At 40.4% G+C, this 22,373-nt stretch overlaps 1 long non-coding RNA gene across 1 annotated transcript; it reads right to left on the bottom strand.

The window, feature by feature from the left end:
* Positions 1 to 1,431: 1,431 nt before the first annotated feature.
* Positions 1,432 to 21,537, bottom strand: LOC122455786. Its single transcript, XR_006274248.1, has 3 exons — positions 21,526 to 21,537; positions 20,180 to 20,181; positions 1,432 to 1,630 (listed from the first exon to the last, which is right to left on the bottom strand). It is a non-coding gene; the product is annotated as an uncharacterized LOC122455786 (long non-coding RNA).
* Between the last annotated feature and the right edge of the window lie 836 nt (positions 21,538 to 22,373).

Here is a 22,373-nt window from a genome sequence, read left to right on the forward strand (position 1 = left end):
AGGTGAAATAAAGGCAACATTTTGGCATTGACCCTGAATTTCTTTGCTTTAGGAGTTTATATGCGTAAACAGCTGCTCTGACTCTTGCACAGGGCAAGCAATAATGAGGCATTAAGGAGCATTAAAAGAAGAAAAATGTAACGAAATAAATTTAGTGTTCTACTTCTCATTTAAGCACTTTTTCCTCCCTACTGATTTCAGTAATTTGAAGACCAATTCTGTGCCAAGGAATTCAGCAACTTTTTTATTAGATAGGGAAGATGCAACTCTCCTTCTCTTTATTCCTTCCTCATGGGCCTTCCCCTGCTGAGATGCAAAGAAAGAAGGATTACAAGCTACTGTACTACTTGTGCTAGGAAACTGCAATATGGAACATTCTTTATTTCAAACAATTTAGAGTGTTAACATAGACTTAAGCTACCAGATTTTCATTCGGGGTTTCTAACCCGCCTACTCTCCTCACCATAAACAATCTGATACTTTGTGCAGAATGTAACCTCTAAGCCTCACTGTCTCCCTTTGTGATTTATCTCTCTCCAAATCTAAAGAAACTAAAAGGTTTCCTAAATGTTTCCTCAATAGAAAGACTGTCTTTGACTTCAGTGGAGTTTGGATCAAGCCCCAAGGACTACACTGTCACAGTGCATGCTCTACCTTACTACCTTGCTCAGCCTGGCGTAGACTCTGAGGCGGGCTGTGAGAAGAGCAGGGGCTGCTTGTCTGATTCTCCTCACGCTATGAAAAAAGGCAAGGAGGGGAGGGAAGTAGGACATGCCATGGCTCCAAAGTCATACTTGCCAGCCAAAATACCTGAGCCAGGGCTCAGCAGGGAGTAAGCTATTACATGAAGAAGGATGAAGTAACTTGCTCCTTTCTCCAGAACATGGGAGCATTTGTGACTCGCTGGGTGACAATTCACTCTTTAAGAGTATAAGAGCAGTCATACTGGATCATATCAATGGTCCATCTAGCTTAGTATCGTGTCTTCCAACAGTGGCCAGTGCCAGATGCTTCAGAGGGAATGAACAGAACAGGGCAATTTCAAGTGATCCATCCCCTGTTGACCAGTCTCAGCTTCTGGCAGTCAGAAGTTTAAGGACACCAGAGCACTGGGTTGCATCCCTGATGATCTGTGCTAATAGCCATTGATGGACCTATCCTCCACAAACTTATCTAATTCTTTTGTGAACCCAGTTACACTTATCATCTTCACAATATTTTCTGGCAATCAGTGCCACAGGCTGACTCTGCATTGTGTGAAGAAATACTTCCTTATGTTTGTTTTAAACATGCTGCCTATTCATTTCCTTGGGTGACCCCTGGTTCTTGTGTTATGATTTTATACACCATTTATGATTTTATAGATCTCTATCATATCCCCCCTCAGCCATCTCTTTTCTAAAATGAACAGTCCCAAACTTTTTAATCTTTCCTTGTATGGAAACCATTCCATACCCCTAATCATTTTTGTTCCTCTTCTCTGTACTTTTTCCAATTCTAATATATCTTTTTGAGATGGGATGACCAGAACTGCAAACAGCATCAAGGTATGGGCACACCATGGATCTATATAGTGGCATTTTGATATTTTCTGTCTTATTATCTAACCCTTTCCTACTGGTTCCAAACACTATTAGCTTTTTATTTGGCAGCCGCTGCACATTGGGCAGATGTTTTCAGAAAACCATCCACGATGACTCCAATAACTCTTTCTTGAGATGGAACAACTAACTTAGACCCCATCATTTTGTCTGTAGAGTTGGGATTATTTTTTCCCAATGTGCATAGCTTTGTACTTGTCAACATTGAAGGTCATCTGCCGGTTTGTTGCCCTGTCACCCAAGTTTACTGAGGTCCCTTTGTAACGCTTCGCAGTCAGCTTTGGACTTAACTATCTTGAATAATTTTGTATCATCTGCAAATTTTCCCTCCCCTTTTCCAGATTATTTATGAATATGTTGAACAACACTGGTCCCAATACAGATCCCCTTGGGACCCTGCTATTTACTTCTGTCCATACTTTTTAAAAGTCTGCTCATCAACAGAGCATCTTCATGCTCTCCTTACTAATGATTAGGGTGACCATATGTTCCGATTTTATAAGGACAGTCCCAATATTTAGGGCATTGTCTTATATAGGTGCCTATTGCCCCCCACTTCCTGTCCCAATTTTTTACACTTGCTGTCTGGTCAGCCTATTCATGGCAGGCTGTAAAGTGACTATCTACCCTTAACTGGATCCAAGAGGAAATGGTTACGCTTTTCATAGGAGACTGATACCCCCTTTGTGATCAGTTGTGATTCTGTAAGTGGTTCAGTGCAAGATCACAAAAGCTGGTTGAATAAAGTTCAGGTAATGAAGTTAATGAATTCTTTAATTTTTAAAAGCAAATTATTCAAATATGGGAAAATATATTTATTAACAGGCAGACTGACACACTTACGTGGCATTAAATCGTACCTTTCTCTGCCAATATAACCACTGAAATCAGCAGAACTGCAGGTGGAGTAAGGTGCTGTAAGAAATGTGTAAGGCTATAGACTGTAGCTCTAAATAATTACAAGCTCTAGCTCTAAATAATTACTCCCTGGGGGACAGGGAGTCAAATAAAATGTGTAACAAAACCTTTCCACCCATTCCCCCACCCCAACTGTAAAGTGCAAGAGTTCTAATGATTAAAAAGTATCCACTGTAATTTGGACCATGTAGCTACATGATCTAATAAGTGAGCTATGTGTATTCAGGCACACAGTTTGCAAAGGAATTAAAGGGGATAATCCTAATAAGAAAGAAGCATTTGCCAAGATATTAGTTTGTTTTCCACCAAACTTAACTTATTTAAAAAAACACAACACCCAGCAATATTTGTAACCTTTTCAGCTAGATAGATGCCCTCCACCATACAAATCAATGTACTTCTGCCCTGGTAACCCAGCACTGAAGAGAATGATCTAGCTGAATAATCCACCTGCACTAATAAAAGGGCAACTAAATGATCTAACAGGCCTTTTCTAACTCTAGCTCCTCTGATTAAACACCAGCCCTCACAGCACATTGTTCAGTTCAATGAGATGTGAACCTAAAAGATCAGTTAGGATGATGTAAATGCTATTAAACCACAAACAGTCTAAGAATCAAACACTCAGCACAGAGGCGCGTAAGACATTGGGCCAAATTCATTGTTGGGGTAAGTGGTGCAACTCCGCCAAAGGCAATTTGGCCAATTAACAGCTCTCCAGCCTCATTTCTCCATTCCCAGCCCCTCACCTCAAGCATACAGAATTCAGTGATTTTGTGATAAAGATAAAAGGGTTTTATTCCAATTTCTCATCTAGCAGCATTTTTTTAAATAGCTGCAGATAAGAAAAAATGTAAAATGGAATGAGAAAGAGAAAATTGATTTTATAAATGTTTCATTCTTTCATCAGCAATTCTTATGCACTGACTATACTGTATTAAGAACTCTCTCTATTATTGCCTATGTATCTCTCTTGGCTTCTCTCCCTCAAACTTTCCGTGCTGAAGTACATCAGTCACTCGAAGAGAGCGAAAGTTGTGATTCCTGAAGTGACAGTCCAAGACGGATGGGAACTCTAGCATACACACAAACCTCTATTAGTCATGGTTAAGCTTGCTAGAACTTACCACAAAATCACTCTTTCTTTGCATGGTCTTTTTGCTAAGGCAGTGCACTATTACTGTGGTAAAGAGAACCCCAAAGCATTAGCCAGAGATTGGCAAGAACAAGACCAAGCTGATACATTACACAAGCCCTTTTTCTATGGTGATTACACTCATCACCATCACAGTCTCTCCTAAGTTCTCAGCACATTTTTAACCAGCTGCTTTAAGTAACAGAAAGCTGAAAATGCAAGTGGCAGTCACAGAAATTGAATACATACCACAAACACACAAACCATGCATAATGTATACACTATATGTATGCATATATTATATAAAATGCATATCGTGTATGTGATTCTCATTTACGCTAAATCTGCATTATACCACTCTAGCAGTGTAAAGTAATCAAAAGTCAATGCAAATACAATTTATAGCCACTTTAAGACCCCTTTACATTGGGCCACAATGTAAATCAGAATCGGGCTTTCTGTCAGTAACCAGACACAGATGTGGATATATAGGGGGTATTTCTTGTCATTTGTTTGATTTTCAGTTTTATTCTAATTCAAGGGGAGCAATGAACAAAATGATAAACTTTTTTTCCATCTACCTTCCACTGTTTAGCATATCTTGGCAGAAACTATCCACTTATTGACATCACAGCATGATCGGGGATATAGACACAACAATTTAACAAGCTCTTACTATGTGACATTCTCTCTCGGGTTGGGAGTGGAGAACTAGCAGTGCAATTCCTAATGTTCTGCATTTGGGTTCATACTTCGTTTTTATTCTTACCTTTCCATTACAACTTACATTACACTGTGGTGCATTGTTGTGTTTTTCTTTGCTATCCAGTGAAAATGAGCTCAGTGGCTGGCTGCACTTCCTAGGTGTGTTTAGAGAATGGATTCTCCATGGCATAGTCATTCATATGGAGGGTAGGTGGGAGAGGGAGTTATTATTGTCAATCAGGAGTCCGCTTATACATCAGTAGAAATCCCTATACTACCTGGAAAATGGGTATGTGGGCAGATTTCAATACCAGTGCTATTGTTACTGGGGTTGCCAGTAATAGGCACTTTAGCAGTTTAGGGAGGTGTGCATGTTGGGGGAGTGGTTTTTTTGCAGTCTGTCACAGTAGGATTATTCTCCTGTATTATTTTATATTCTTACAAATGTTTTCTTAAGTGTGGATTTTTTTCCAGAAGACTGAAGGCATGCCCACCCCGAGTTAATTGCTTTACCTCGTTCCCTTTCCTCCAAGATCAATCCAAATCAGTGAACACGGAGGAATATACACAGCACCACGCTCTGTGTTAGACCTTCTATTGCATCCTTCAGGGGGAAGGCAGGTTGCTGCTGTCTAGATCTTGCACTCTGGGAAATGTGGCCCTCAGTGCATTCATTTGTTTCACTACTGAATTTATGAAAATTAAAAGAAACTCAGTGTGGAGACATTGGAGAGTTTTGATCTAATGGCCATTAATCAGCCAAATTATATACATTCTCCATTTCATAACAGCCCAACAGAAGTCATAAGACATACAAAGCTCACCTAATTGTAGAATGCTATATTACATCACCACAAGTTGTTCAATTAGATGCAAGAATCAGTAGGTGAAATATATGGTCTGTGTTGTACAGGAGGCTAGATAAGATGCTTATAGAGGTCTCTTTCTGGCCTTAGAAATCTATGACTCTATTCAATATCTTCCAGCAACTGATCAGTTTATGCTCCGATAAATATTTGATAACCCTTATAATGATCATCTTTAGTAGCGTAACTGCAAAGGTTATTCCCCAGACATTTGTCTATGGTATTTGTTTGTTTTTAAAACATAATAATAAAGCATCTGCCTTTAAACCCACTCTGCAGGAGTGAGCTCCATAGGTTAATTATGTTTTGTGTAGAAAACAATCACCTTTAAGGTTGCTACATTTTAATTTCAATTCAGGATTTATGAGAATTTAAGAAACATGCGTAGTAAAAAATCCATAAAAATAAGTAATTTTGCAATTATATTGCTAAACTCTTTAATTGTAATTGATTATGTTCAATTATCCATGGAATAGTTCATCCTGGGTTTCTGCTCACTTACTCCATTCTGACTGACCTTGACTACTCACAAGACACTACACTTGTTACTGAAATTGAACAAAATTGCTTCCCCTTTTTGAATGTTTTGAAAGATTGGGTGTGAAATCACAGATTGAATATCAGCCACAGGAACACCGAGGTCATGCAAGTTAAATCTGTTACATTGCAGTGCTCAGGATGTAATCATGGAGCCAATACACTAAAGGCTTTTGTTGCATTATCTTTAATCCATGAGGCAATTGACTTTGCTAGAGAAATGGAGAGTGGAATAGGGAAAGCAACATTAGTCGCTTGAGGCTATTAAGGAAACTTGCTAACCACAGGTTGAAAAAGAAAATTGTGTCACAGATTAAAAATTGGTTGAGAGAGAAAAAGCAAAGAACAGAAATAAGTGTCCACTTCTCACCTGAGGAGAGGGCAGGAGCACGTTGCTGGACTGGCACTAGAAGGAGGGTTGTTCCACTCAGATAGCAAACCTTGCCGATGACAAACGTAGGGCCAAATCCTGCACTCCCAAAGCTGCCATTAAAACTACACTGCAGGATCTGGTCTTTAGTTTGATTAGTCAGGGTAGGACATGGGCAGGTAGAGGCATGGGCCAGCCGTCTGACCCAGGGAAGTAATTGGCCTCTGTCAGGAACTCAGCTGCTTCTGGGCTCAGTTTTCTAGGAACTCAATAAGCCTGCACTGACTGTGCTCCCTGACTGGTCAGAAGAGCTAACAGATCACCATGTAAACCCTCTAGCAAAAGCAGTACAGCAGCTGCTCAGTACATTCCATACCAGTAGCTATGCCAGTCCTGCTGCCTGTCTAGCCCTTGCTTCATGCTTTGCCTGCTCCACTCCAGCCCTACCTCCTACCTGCCTCTCCCTCTGAAGTTTTGATTCTGTCCACTGCCTGGCCTCCTGACCACATCTCCAGTTCTGCCTTTTGGTTCTGTTCTGGCTCTCACCACGAGCTTTCCTCCTGACCACACCACCAGTTCTGCTGAGTCTGCTCTGACCACTCTAGGCCATATGGACAATATAATCTGTAGACTCCTTCTCTATGTGCTAGGTTACACTGCTGACACCTTGGTGTGTGACAGCATCAGCCAAAGGGCTGTTGTAGATTGCTTCCCTTCTGGAACAAGGGTGAAGCAGGAACCACACTGTGACTCAGGCTCACAATCTGGTTGCTGTTCGGCTTTTGCTATACAGTGCCCTTTCATAAAAGTGGCTGGATTGGACCGTGCAATCCAGCCTGTGGATTCTATAACGTACTCATTGAGAAAAATGACTATGTTAAAACAGAGCTGCACACAACAGGAATTAGGAGCGTCTCTATTTAAAAATCATGGCTGACATTTTAGATGCAAGAGGCAGTCAATGGAGTCAATAGGCCACCAGCAAAAAATAAATAAATAAAAGTCAAGAAATTTCAAACTGTACACAACATAGGGAAGACCCTACCCAATCTGACCCTTGTATTCTATTATACCATCTCCAAAATTACCCCACAAGCTCACGAAAGCTTATGCTCAAATAAATTTGTTAGTCTCTAAGGTGCCACAAGTACTCCTTTTCTTTTTGCGAATACAGACTAACACAGCTGCTACTCTGAAACCCACAAGACCCAGACTTCTCTGGTACAACTTCTCAACATGATTCAAAGCCTCAATTTAGTGCCTGCAGAAGTTCATAAAAAACACACAGATTCATCTCCAATTTTATTTGCAAGAAGTGAATAACTGAAAACCTACTGTTGATTTTATAATGGTAAAAAATTGTTAGGATTATTATATATTTTCAGTACACCTGGTACAAAAAAATTAACCAGTGCCTCCTAAAATAAAAGCCTGAAGCAGAAAATCAATAGCTGAAGTTACTTCTGATCTCCTCTAGCATATCTTCTGCTCTCTATTACTGGCATCTATTACTGTATTTTCTCTTTTGTTGAATAAGTCAAGGGTGAGACTGCTAGTTTTGAAGATCATTTTTCTGTGTGTTCCAAATTGGGTCCCCTGCTGATCTCAGTTGTTCACAGATGTCTTCAACTCTTGCTGACAAATAATGCATAGTTACAAAGTAAGAATACTGTCAAGTTTAACTTCTTCAATTTATCTTGCATTAACATTAGATCCTGCCCTTCTGTTTTCTTCATTGTTTTCTTTTGTCTGGTTGTTGGGCTTTGTTTTATGGACATTTTTAAAAAGATCCTTGAGCAGTGTGACTATATCATCACTGGCTGATGTTGCTATGACAACAATTTCACACCACACATCTTTAATAAAACAGTGTGTCCTGGTAGAAAAGAAATCTACACTAACCTCATCTTGGCCTCTGTTGGAGGAATTAATGCCCAATCATGCAAGGAGATGAATTTCCTGGAATGTACTCCCATTTGCTTTTACAGAAGGTATTCAGCAGAATTGGGCCCATAAAGATTATTCATATGGGGTCTGCTCCAAGTCCTTTTGAAATCAATGGGACCCTTCCCACTGACTTCAATGGCAGTTGAATCAGGCCCACAGCAAAAAGTTTTGTGTCTCCCTCCCATTTGATATGTTCAAAATTCTAAATTTCTAAACAATATAACAAAGAAGCAAAGGTCTATATTCCTTTATCATGAGTAGTATATCTGCTTTAATTGGTTCATCATCATATGACATAACTAGCTTAAACATACACTAAATGTGCTTTAAATAGTTCAAGTCCTTATATTTTGAGGCTTGTAACTTTAAACAGCTCCAGAATTTCCTAATATTTTTATTACAGTTTCCAACTTTTCTTCTGTTTCTCCAGTCACTTTGTGTAATGCGAAGATCTTTGGCTGTTGCCATTCATGGAAAAATCCTTTAGAAAGTAACTGGCATAAAAAAACAATAAGTTCTGTAAGAATGTTTAGGGGGTGTTTAGAAGTTACTCTAAACCTACAGAAAAGATTGGTAATCCTTCTGTAGAACGGTTTAAAAAAATCTATAGACAGGATATATAATTTTCTCTTAGATTCTGTAGGTTTTTAGGGTAGTTTCCATAGAACCCTATTAAATTTCTGCCAAAATCAATAGTTTGCAGGCTCATCAAATTCTATAGGATTTTCCATGAAGCACATAATCAATGACGTCCTGTCCTTCCAGGGCAGCAATATGGATTTTTATACCAAATCCTCACATTCACTCCCATGTCTCTAAATATTTTCAGCTGAAGTCATTTTGTTTAGAAACAACAGCTATGTAGGACATGTTGTTATGGAGAGAAAAGTGATTCGAACAACATTGTCTACCAATTAGAGACCAGTAAAATCTTGGTTGTGTCACTAAACTAAACAAGCTAAACAGGCAGACTGGAGCCATGATGCTTGGTTGGTGAACTCTATCCATCTATGGTATTTATCCTCACAAACCCCTGTGAGGCAAAGCAGTGCTATTATTGAGGCACAGAGAGCCTAAGTGACTTGCTCAACGTCACACAGGAAATCTATGGCAAAGCAGGGAATTGAACCAGAGTCTCCCATGTTGGCACCCTAACAACTGGACCAGCCTCTAGATACCATCACAACTCTAACAAATCAATCATAATAATAAAAATCCCATTCACTTTAACAGGAGCAGGATTGGGCCCACATGCTCATTTCGATGTATTATGTTGGCCTAAAGCATGTCAACTTTGTCTATGTATTGAAGAGATTTCCTTTCTCCCTCTAACTGGTCACTAGGAAGCACGTACTCAGCTCTATCTCCTATCCGCAATGTCAATAGGTCTCAGACCACAAGTGAAAGCTTTGAAGAGCCAACCCATCAGGAGAGAAATATTTGTATAACTTTATTTTCATGTTGTTCCATGGATGCACATGTGCACAGATGTCAGAGCAGTGTTACTCAACCTGACTTCTACCAAGAGCAAATCTTTTCCAAACTCTGATCCAGCACTCGGATCCTTTAACATGGCTCCGTTGAAGACATCTAATTACATAATGAGTGAAAGTGATCATGAAATGATAGAATTTATGATTCTAAGGAATGGTAGGAGGGAGAACAGCAAAATAAAAACAATGGATTTCAAGAAGGCAGACTTTAGCAAACTCAGGGAGTTGGTAGGTAAGATCCCAGGGGAAGGAAGTCTAAGGGGAAAAACAATTGAAGACAGTTGGCAGTTTTTCTAAGAGACATTATTAACGGCACAAGAGCAAACTATCCCACTATGTAAAAAAGATAGGAAGTGTGGCAAGAGACCACCCTGGCTTGCCCAGGAGATCTTCAATGATCTAAAAATCAAAAGAGTCCTACAAAAAGTGGAAACTAGGTCAAATTACAAAGGATGAATATAAACAAATAACACAAGTATGTAGGGACAAAATTAAAAGGCCAAGATCAAACTAGCTAGAGACATAAAGGGTAACAAGAAAACATTCTACAAATACGTTAGAAGCAAGAGGAAGACCAAGGACAGGGTAGGCCCGTTACTCAATGGCGGGTGGGGGCGGGAAATAATAACAGAAAATGTGGAAATGGCAGAGGTGCTTAATGACTTCTTCATTTCGGTTTTCACCAAGAAGGTTGATGGTGATTGGACACCTAACATAGTGAATGCCAATGAAAATGAGGTAGAATCAGAAGAGGCTAAAATAGGGAAAGAACAAGTTAAAAATTACTTGGACAAATTAGATTTCTTCAAGTCACCAGGGCCTGATGATATGCAACGTAGAATACTCAAGGAGCTTACTGAGGAAATATCAGAGCCATTAGCTATTATCTTTGAGAAGTCATGGAAGATGGGAGAGATTCCAGAAGACTGGAAAAGGGCAAATATAGTGCCAATCTATAAAAAGGGAAATAAGGACAACCTAGGGAATTACAGACCAGTCATCTTAACTTCTGTACCCGGAAAGATAATGGAGCAAATAATTAAGCATTCAATTTGCAAACATCTAGAAGATAACAAGGTGATAAGTAATAGCCAGCATGGATTTATCAAAAACGAATTGTGTCAAACCAACCTGATACCTTTCTTTGACAGGGTAACAAGCCTTATGGATGGGGGGAAGTGGTAGACGTGGTATATCTTGACTTTAGTAAAGTTTTTAATACTGTCCCTCATAACCCTCTCATAAATAAACTAGGGAAATGCAACCTAGATAGAGCTACTATAAGGAGCATGCAAAACTGATTGGAAAACCATTCGCAGAAAGTAGTTATCAGTGGTTCACAGTCATGCTGGAAGGGCATAATGAGTAGGGTCCCACAGGGATCAGTTCTGGGTCCAGCTCTGTTCAATATCTTCATCAAAGATTTTGATAATGGCATACAGAGTACACTTATAAAGTTTGTGGACGATACTAAGCTGGGAGGGGTTGCAAGTGCTTTGGAGGAGAGGATTAAAATTCAGAATGATCTGGACAAACTGAAGAAATGGTCTGAAGTAAACAGGATGAAATTCAATAAAGACAAATGCAAAGTACTCCACGTAGGAAGGAACAATCAGTTGCACACATACAAAATGGGAAATGACTGCCTAGGAAGGAGTACTGCGGAAGATGTATTAGCAGGAGTGTTCTAAGCAAGACATGAGAAGTAATTCTTCCCCTCCACTCCGCTCTAATTAGGCCTCAACTGGAGTATTGTGTCCAGTTCTGGGCACCACATTTCAGGAGGGGGTGTGGACAAATTGGAGAGAGTCCAGAGAAGAGCAACAAAAATGATTAAAGGTCTAGAAACCATGAGCTATGAATGAAGATTGAAAAAATTGGGTATGTTTAGTCTGGAAAAGAGAAGACTGAAAAGGGACATGATAACAGTTTTCAAGTATGTAAAAGGTTGTTACGAGGAGGAGGGAGAATATTTGTTTTTTTTAACCTCTGAGGATAGGATGAGAAGCAAGTGGCTTAAATTGCCGCAAGGGAGGTTTACGCTGGACTTTCAGAAAAACTTCCTAACTGTCAGGGTGGTTAAGCACTGGAATAAATTGCCTAGGGACTCTATCATTGGAGATTTTTTAGAGCAGGTTAGACAAACACCTGTCAGGATTGGTCTAGATAATTAGTCCTGCCACAAGTGCAGGGGACTGGACTTGATGACCGCTTGATGTCCCTTCCAGTTCTACGATTCCATGATGAAGGCAGGAAATTAGACGTCTAAATGTTAGAATTGGTGACCACAGTTAACTGGGTCATCAAGATTGGAGACCATTTTTAACAATCAGACCCTTAGGACACCAGGCCTTAGATACATTGGCGTAATAGCCATTGACTATGGCTACTGTGCTGCCCTCAGTTACATAAGACCAACCCTATTGACTTCACTGAGGTTGCATGGGTGTAACAGATGGCAGAATTTGGCACAGACATTTCATCAGCATGTACAGGACTACATTCAGTTGTGTATACCAGTGCCACATCACCCCTTCATACGGACCATGTTAGTGCAACAGAGAGATGATAATTTTTGTAGAAAAAATCCCATGGTACATTATTTTTGTTGACCAAAAAGCATACCAGGAACACAGTAGCCCATAGGGGAAATTTACTGAATGATTAATGATGCAGAGAGGCCAGTGTACATCTGTGATAAACGTTTGCCTGACAAACAGTACCTCCTACCAGGCAAAAATGAATATATCCATTATTCATGGAATTATGATCAAGTCTTTTACAACACAAGTAATATCTATCACGAATAGTTTGGGTGCAGAAAATGGACTGGGCCTTTCTATTAAGCAATTGATAATTCTGTGAAAATTGTTAATTCTTGAGCAAAAACAGTTACTTAAGTATACAAAGGAAGGGTATGATTGATATGTTTATTAAATAGGACAATTACAGTATGAAGTTAAAAGAAGTAGAAAACATCCAGTGTAAAACAATGGTAATTTATATTTACACAGAGAGAGGCTGTTTTTATCCTACAGTAATTAGTTATTAAAACTATTCCAAAAACATTATAGGTAAAATTCATTTGCCTCCATAAACTGCAGGTAATGTGTATTATATTTATGTATTTCTGCACTATAATTCATATACAACTAATAATTTCATGCTTGATCTCCCCAATGGAGTAAATGTATTTTCATTCTATTATAAAAAATGCTGGATTAGATTTATGTAGTTACCGTTTACTGACTGGCTGTTTTTATTCCCCATAATTTATAAATAAATCTGATTTTCTTTCCTCTTTGAATAGGATTTATAAAGTCATCAGAAGCCCCATGGATAGTTATTACCAAACCCCTTAAGAAGGAAATGGGTTAATTACCATTATGGATGGGTGAATTCTCATTGTATAGTTTTATACATAGGTAATGATCAGACCTTACTGAGTTTCCTTCTGTTTAATAGAAACTGGGAATAAAAAAAAAAAGGAGAAGACAGGTGGAAATAAAAACATTATAATGAAAGAATATACACAATGGGTCATGCAAGTTTGTCACAGATTCCCCCCCTCCCCGCAGCAGAGTTTGGGTGCAGGAGAGGGCAGAGGCACAGGACAGGGTGAGGTGGACTCTGAGCAGCGCTTACCTGGGGGGCTCCCTGGAAGCAGCAACATCCCCCTCACTCAGCTCCTAGGTGGAGGCATGGGCAGGCAGCTCTGCGCATCACCTGCACCTCCCCTCAGCACCTGGGCTGCCCTCCCTCAGCACCCACAGTGCCCCCAGGCAGCCCTCCCCTCCCCTAGTTTTAGTCAGGGGTATGTAGAATTTTTTTGTTTACTGCCTGTGACCTGTCCGTGACTTTTATTAAAAATACCCATGACTAAAACATAGCCTTAGTCATATTCTGTCCTGCCCATGGTTTCAATAGGAGTTTTGCAGAAATAAGGACTTCAGGATTTTCCCCAGTATGTATTACAGAGGGTGTTTGTAGAGAAGTGTACACTGCAAGGCAATTATTTGTGGCTGCCTATTTCTGAGGTGGAGAGATTCTTCTATATCTAAAGATAGCACAAGATGACACTTGTAAAAATATTAACAATACAATAAAATAAGAGGGAATTCAAACAACAGGGGACAAGCTTCGTGTAGGTTTAAAAATTGTGTCAGCTCCTAATGGCTTAAGGTCTGTGCTTTATAAATCAAAATACATACAAAATAAATAAAGTCCCCAGAATAGTTTTGCAAACCCTCAGGCTCCAGGAGGGGTGCTGTTCTCTAATTACCTGCCATCTTCTGATGTTTAACAAGGGGATTTAAAATCCCCTAGATGTTGTTTGCCTACAGAGAAGGATTCCCACTGAAAAACTCATTAGGAGAGATCACATTTTGCATTTTTCCTTCCCAAACATTACTCCATGACTCTGATTGATTTGAGTTCTAGAGAGCCAGAAAGTCAGTGTCCCCCTCTCTGTTTTAAATGTTGCCCTCTTACAGAGAAACTGGAAGCAATTAAACTATTTATGCTGAAGCAGAACAAAAGTCCTGAATAGTTTAGCTTCATTGCAATGTGTTGAATAGGTGAACTGACACTTAAAATGGCTTAACACGAGTATAAGTCCATTGAAATCAATGGCATTAACTCCTGATTTATACCATTCAAGGCAAGAGGGCAATCAAGCCCACACTTGAGAACCTAATGCATCCGATGAAGTGAGCTGTAGCTCACGAAAGCTTATGCTCTAATAAATTTGTTAGTCTCTAAGGTGCCACAAGTACTCCTTTTCTTTTTGCGAATACAGACTAACACGGCTGCTACTCTGATAAGTGTAAACTGATATACAAAGCTATGTGCTTGATGGTCTGTATTGTGGAAATAATTAAGTGGCTGGCTTTACAGTGCTTTAAAATGCAAACTCCCACCGACTTTGGTGGGAGTTCTGCACATGAAAATATGCACAAAAATTAATAATAAATATAGAAACTAAATTAAACTCCCTTTCAGATTTTATTAGACAAGCCACTGAATAATTTCCTCAAATGATGGTTATTCCTCAATGAAATTATTAGGATATATGCTCCGAAAGATTGTTTTTGTGACCCACAGGAAATACCAAAATATCCCTGCAGCATGAAAGCCGAATATGCAAATAATGGCAATATCTTGACCTTACTTCAGTAAAGTTCTTTGCTGGCTCTGAAAACTTTTTTCCATGATATACTATTTACTCTAGTTTCATTGTATTGGTATGACTGACTAGAGGGAACTATAACATAAGAAATCAAAAAGATTGGGGGAACCGTCAGCCTGGTTTATTGATATTTAATGAAAGAAGCTGATGCAATTCTTCTCTTTTACTAGTTTTCACATGTATAGATAGAGCATAGCATTTTCCCACTTAATAGAATGCCCTTTTGTGAAAGCATGGCTAAAAGGAGCTTTTTCTTTAGGGACAGAGAGAAAGACGGGTATTTGGGCATATGTTGTGGGTGCTGGATGGATGTGAGCATGTGTAATTTGTACTTGATGGTCATCTTCCGAAATGATCCAATCACAAGACTTAGAAGAAAATGTTCCTGCAAACAATAATTGAAACTCCAAGATGTACTATTATACTCAACCAGTTAGAATTGAATCACCATCTGCAATATGTCAGTTAACTTCAACGTTCTCTGTGGAGTACCTCAAAAATAAAATGATTTGTAGAAGACATCTGCAAATTCCATTCCATAAGGGAGGCAATAGTTTACCACTATCTAAATTATCAGAGTGCTGTCTACCATAGCCCTATTGGAGAGTGTAACTTCTTTAATTTGGGGATGCTCCCGAAGGTTTTAACAGGAATATCTGAGAACAGATTCGATATCTTGGGCCCCAATTCAGCAGTTCATCTATAGTTATCAAAGCACTTAATTGTAAGCAATGCTTAAGTGCTTTGCTGAATAGAGCTGGTGCTAACATGTTTTGCTGAATTGTGGCCAAAATACATATTAATTGTATCACACATCTTAAGAAACAAAACCTGTTCCTGAATTCTGCATCCTATTAGAGAGCATTACCAATATTACTTGCAGAACATTTAGCATCATAGCTATGATCTCCTTCTACACAAAAGAGCCAACACAGGTTAACTGACTGCATACCATGAATAAAACTACTCAGAGTCTAAATATCCCGATGTTCCAGAGAGAACAATTCAGGGTTGAAATAAAAGACAAAAAGGGTTTTCAGCGGGTTTGAAAATATGCTAGGAGAACAAAAGAGTGCCATTTTGAATATTACACACTAAGACCTTATTGGCTTGTGGCACTGTCACCGGGGTGCCATCGCTGGTCCCCAGTGCCAAACACGTGCTGCCACGCCCAGTCCCAGCTGAGGTGTTTTTTTTTTTATAACAAAGGTTTAAACAAACCAACAGAAGGCAGCAATACCCGGGCCCCCAGACATCAGGGCCACCCCTCCCAGGGGTCTCTGGCTCTCCAGCACATGGCAGCTTCCTCGCCTCCCTTCTTGGAGTTGCAGGGCTGTTTCCTTGAGCCCCACATTCCCTTGCTCCAGGGACCCACCACAGGAGTTAGCTGCTCTCTAGTGTAGCCTCTGCTGACCTGGGCTCAGCCCTTCCTTGTCCAGCTGCCTAGCAGCCCAGGTGTAGCCCAGTCCTCTGTAATTAGCTGAATTGGGCTCACCAGCTCCAGTCCAGGGGAACTCAGTCTATCCAAAGAGACCAGCTGTCCTATGACAGGCACATTTGTTATTAATAGCACAGGACAATGACACTAACGTAACTAGGCATGTCAGGCCAAGTTAACCTGGGAAAGGGGGATGTTTCAGAGTTTTCATTCCTTGTTTTGGCTGAGATATGGTATACTATCTTATCAAAAATAATGTTGTGAGCAAAAAATTGCAGAGTCTGGATCTTGACATTCAAACAGCTTGCAATTTTCTTGGTGGCCTTCAAGATGCTTTATGAGAATTATGGTTTTTTGTGTTTGTTGTGTGTAAGGAAGTTGCTGCTTCACATGATGAAAGATTAGGAATATCCATGAAGATCAAAGAGAAACAATCTTGAAGCGGAAAGTAATACCAGGCAAACTTGCAGAGGACAAAAGGTAATCAGATCCAAAAAAAAAGTTTTTGAATGTGAGGATTTCACCTCAGTTGGGTAATAGGATGCATAAGCATGATGGAATTGGAGAACGATTTGCTTTTCTGATGGGTGAGAAACTGAAAATTATCAGTGCCGAGAGCTAAAGAGTCATGCTCCAAACTTAGCAAGCAGTTACCATGAGGATTTAAACTTTGAAAGATTTGTGAATGAGGCTGAGCTCAGTTTTTGCAAGCAAATATTCAAGGATGATTCAAAACAAAGGCACCCATTGATCTCCTTAGCTCCACTCACAAAATGTCTTTAAGTGCGAGTTTCCCTACCACAGAAAGAACACTGCTTATTTTTTCTGTCTTCCTGTAACCACAGCTATAACCATGAAAGGAGTCTCGGCAAATGAAAATTAATCAAGGCCTACTTAAGAACATCCATTGGGCTGGAAAGGATAAGTGACCTGGCAGTTGATTCTACAGAGAAGTCTGAAGCAAGGCTGATAGATGGGGACAAGCTAATTAATGAGATTGCTTCAGGGAAGGCTAGGATAGTCCCTTTGTAAGAGTATTTAGTGGTGAGTTTGGGGAGTGTTTTTGTGGCTGGGAGAGGGGGAAAGAAAGTCCCAGATCTGAGTCTTCAAACCAGACCCAGAAGACCCTTGGCACAGCACTGTGTTCACTCATGTGATAGAATTCAGGCCCAAGACTCACCTCACCCACAAAGGCAGCAGTAACATTTCCTGACACCCAGGGTTTTGGTTTTCTCTGTGCAAATGGGCAAATAAGGGAAGAGCGCCTGTACATTTCTCTCTGCCTCGTTACACACCGTCCTGTGAGCAGCCAGAATCTGGCGCTGCTAAATGCTCATTTACATCTGAAATACTACCATGGCACACTTGTGCTGCTGCAGTGTAGACAGTACCTACGTGGGTGGATGGGGTGTCTCAAATACGCCGATACTCCCCAAGCCATCCAACTCTTTCTCTTCCTAATGTCATCTGTTGTAAAGCACAAAGTTCAGTCTTCATGGTGGGGACATAAAAAAATCTATGCTTCTAATTGCACATATTTCCCTTTCCCAGGGTAATTTGGCCTGACATGCCTAGTGACATTAAGTATCATTTTCCTATGCCATTAATAACAAATGTGCCTGTCATAAGACAGCTGGTCTCTGTGGATAGACTGAGCCCAGTTCCCCTGGACTGGAGCAGGTGAGCCGAATCCAGCTAATTAAAGAGGGCTGGGCTACACCTGGGCTGCTAGGCAACTGGACAAGGAAGGAGAGGTACCAGCTGGCTAAGAGGGCTGTAACTGTGGTAGTCATTGAAGCAAAAGCCCATGCTTGGGAGGAGTTTGGAGAGACCATGAAGAATGACTACCAGACTCAAAGGTGTTCTGGCAAACCATTCATCACCTTAGGAGGGATCAGCAGATGTTGCCCGGGCTATACTCAGCAAGGGTGGTAAAATGCTGACCTCAACTGAGAAGATCATAGAGAGGTGAAGGACCACTTTGAGGAACTCCTCAATCCAATGGACACACCCCCCATTCCAGGAGGCAGTACTGGAAACCTCTGGTGAGATCGGATCTATTTCTGATGCTGAGATCAATTTGGCGGTAAAGTGCCTTCATAGTGGTAAGGCAGCAGGGGTGGACGAGATTCACCCGGAGATGCTGAAAGCTGGATACTGTTGGTGTGTCGTGGTTAACATGCCTCTTCAATGTTGCATGGAAGACAGGTGCAGTACCTCTGGACCAGCAAACCAGGGTGATAGTCCCAATGTTTAAGAAAGGCAAACAGAGGGTGTGTTCCAACAATAGGGGGAATCACATTCCCTAACTTCCCTGGTAAAGCCTATGGAAGGGTGCTATGGAGGTTACGCCCATTAGTTGAACCTCAGATTCAGGAGGAACAATGTGGATTCTGTCCTGATCGGGGAACAACGGACCAGCTCTTTGCTCTCTCGCAGATACTCGAGGGGTCATGGGAGTTTGCTAATCTGGTCTACCTTTGCTTTGCAGACCTGGAGAAGGCATACGACCATGTTCCCAAGATGTCTTGTGGGAAGTGCTGCAGAATTATCAAATGCCAGCACCGCATTTGCGGGCCGTCCAGTCCCTCTATTCTCAGAGTGAGAGTTGCGTTCGTATTCTTGGCATTAAGTCGAATTCATTCAAGGAGGGTGCTGGATTCCACCAAACGTTTTTCACGTTTGCTGTACCGATCCGTGGTGGTGAAGCAGAAGCAGAGTTCTTTGATGAAGTTCTCAGTTTAAGGTCATTCTACATCCCTTGCCTCACTTATAGTCAGGACCGTTGGGTAATGACCAAAAGGACAAGATCATTGGTACAAGCAGCGGAAATGAGGTTTCTCTGCAGGATGGCTGGTCTTATTCTTCGAGATAGAGTGAGGAGCTCGGCTATATGGGAGGGCCTTGGAGTAGAGCTGCTGCTCCTCTGGAGCGAGAGGAGCCAGTTGAGGTGGTTCTGGCACCTGATAAGGTTGCCCCCTGGAAGGCATCTGTTGGAACTATCCTGGGCACATCCCACTGGGAAGAGGCCCAAGGCTGACCCAGGGCATGCTGGAGAGATTATATCTCCCAGCTGGCCTGGGAACACTGGGGAATCACCTAGAAGGGGTTGGAACCTGTTGCAGAGGAAAAGGAGGTCCGGTCCTTACTCTCAATGCCAGCGCCGCGATCCTTACCAGGAAAAGCTAAAAGCAGCAAGGCAAGGCAAGGCAATACTGGCCTTAAGAGCTTCTACATAAGTTTGCAACACAATGTCATACCTTGCAAGCAATTAAAGCAAACCCAAAAAATTATCATTAGGTAAAGCCAAATACTCTCACCTAATTACAACAAAATATCCAAGAGATCGTGCAAAATATAGCCCCACCTGTCCTTCTGTATCTGATAGCAGGTTTGCACATCTTTGTCACTTGTATGATCTTTTACCCAATCATTCTGCATGTTCTGAATGGCCTGTTCAGGGACCTAATGGAAAAAGCTAGAGCCCCATGACGGAACAGACATGAAAAATAAAAAAAGTAAAACAAAAAATAATGCAAAACCAGGGCCCTTTATGGTCCCGGTTCCACTGGACTCATTTGAACTCCCCTTTGCACGGCCCTGAGTGAATGGGGGTAAATTGTGTATGTGTAAGATCTATAATCTATTCACGTAGTCCCCATTCCTTTAAACAATTATGCATGCAATTAACTTTATACATGAATAGTCCTATAGAATTTAATTGGTGAAATCTTGCCCCCATTGAAGTCAATAGCAAAACTCCCATTGAGTTCAGTGGGAATGGGATTTCAGCCAGTAGGATTACTCACAAGCACAAAGTTCTGCAAACAGTTATACATGTGCTTGACTACAGCTGTAGAACAAATAATGTGTTTGCACAAGGCATCCTGTGTTTGCAAATGCAGGCCATTTTTTGAAATGTAGTCCATGGCTATTTCCCTTCCTTTACTCTTATGACAATTTGATATTGGGTAATGTAACTTCTAAGCAAGAAAGTCTGGATGTTCAGGAAGTTTTGCTGCACTAACCTCCAGTTTTATCAGGGTAAGTTATACTTGCTATTTAAGGACCTCAAGAATGGGCAAATCTGAAGGGATGCAGTTGATTGGATTTTTCCTTCTAAATTTTTTATTGAGCTTTTAACATTTATGGCTTTTAATAGTTAATCTGCATAACCTTGAAGCTGTCTCTTCATCTTTAAGCTGACTAAAAATATTTTTCACACCCAGTAAGCAAGAAGTGACTCCATGCTATGTGTACTTAATAGAGGATATATGCTTTACACGCTTCATTAAGTTATTTGTGAAATTGCATTAGTGCCATTCCATTAGTATACCTCTTTCAACTACATCTGTGGCCTATTCTTGACAGGAAAATTAAGAGTTTCATAAGTCTATATTGAGATTTTTAATGATCTTCTAATACATTGAAAAATATCCATTTTAATAGGAATTTAAAAAGTAAATAAGTATTTTTCTATATAATTTTTGCAAAATTATCTGCTGAGGGGCAAGTTAATTATCAGATTTCTTAAAGCAAGAAATTATGAGTTATTTTGGAAACTTCATTAAAATTACAACCTTATGCAATAAAGAAAAATTAATCTTAAAATAAGATATTACAATGAAGTTCATACTGATTATAAGAAGTGGAAGCAGTATGAATGGGGTTGAACTCCAGTTGGAAGGGCTTGGGCTGCTGTTCTGGTACACGGACAGGAGAGGACTGAAGAGAGCTGGGGCATGGCAAGAGATGCTGGGGTCTGTATGTTACACTTACTGTTTGGACATCGGTTTGGGAATTCTGGACTATGGTGTTGAGATTTATACGCACAGGAGTTTTTTAGTAAATGAACCGCGCCAGAGCTATAATTATACTTGGGAAGATGCTTTGACTATTTCTGAGGCATCTGGAAGAGGGAAACTGCAGTAGTTGTGCAAGTTATTCCACAGCCTATGGCAGTCAGGCACTCCAAGGGGGCTGCCATATGAGAGACTTGTTTCACTTTAATAAGTAAATCAAGTCAGCAATCCATGACTGCCCCTTTGCCTAACCCATAGTTGGCTGGCTGATTTCTTGTAGGCTTCAAAGCAGATGTCTTAAGGAGGGATTTGAAAAAGGGGAGGGTATTGGCCTATAGCTCTTTGAAGTGTTTGGTAAGAAGCAAAATCTGGTCCAATAGAAATGGAACGGGTCTTAATTTGAGAGATGTCGTAGATGCATTTCTTCCTGCTGCCTGCTTACTGACCTTCAAAAAAGAATGAGAGGATGGGAATCAGATTATAGTTCAATAAGATAAAATATATCTATGATACTTGCAGGGTAACAGCTGTTTCACTACACTAACAAAGATCACCCGCAGTAAAAGCGATGCACTCAAATGAATAATCACTGGAATCAGTGAAAGGCCACAATTTGTGATTAATTTTGTCTGACAAGACTCTAGTTTACGAGCAGCAGTATACATGTTTCAGATAATTTCTTGAGCATCCTTTGATGTTAAAAGAAGAGAAGCTCAGAGGGAAATATACCAGAGGTGAAAGTATCAATGACTGAAACAACATTAAGGATTACAGCATCAATAGAAGGCAGGTGTCTCTGGATATTATGATTTTATTCTAAAATGAAAAACTCTTGGCAATGTTCTGTCAATGGCAAAAATAAGCCAAATTGGATGGCTTATTTAGAGCGCTAAATAGCAAAGCAAGGCAATTAGCCCATACTACAATTAAATCTGAATAGCAAAGAGTTCAGGCTTGTTTTGGAGAATCTCTGGACACATTAGTACGCTTCTTTTATGTCTGAAAACATGTGAAGTTGAGAAGTCCTTCAAAGTTTCCTCTGCTCTTCATTTCTCAAAGCTTTTTGTATATCACAAAATGGTATATAAGATTTATCACTTTGGTGCAGAACAGAAATAATCTTGCTGAGCTACATGGCGTTATTAGAAACAGCCCGTTATTCGGATCTCAAAACCAGACAACTGACACTACGCTGTTTGATTTGATGAATGACGTTTGTCCCAGTCTCCTATCGATCAGGTACACAGCTTCAGAATGGCCCAGCTATCGCACCATAGACATTGCCTTACATGTTGAGCTACTATCCCTGTCCCCAAACATTGCCTGCACTGATTCAGGATGACATGGGAAGACACAAGCCAAGCCTAATGCAT

This window comes from Dermochelys coriacea, chromosome 9, assembly GCF_009764565.3.
Source record: "Dermochelys coriacea isolate rDerCor1 chromosome 9, rDerCor1.pri.v4, whole genome shotgun sequence".
NCBI classification, from domain to species: domain Eukaryota; kingdom Metazoa; phylum Chordata; order Testudines; family Dermochelyidae; genus Dermochelys; species Dermochelys coriacea.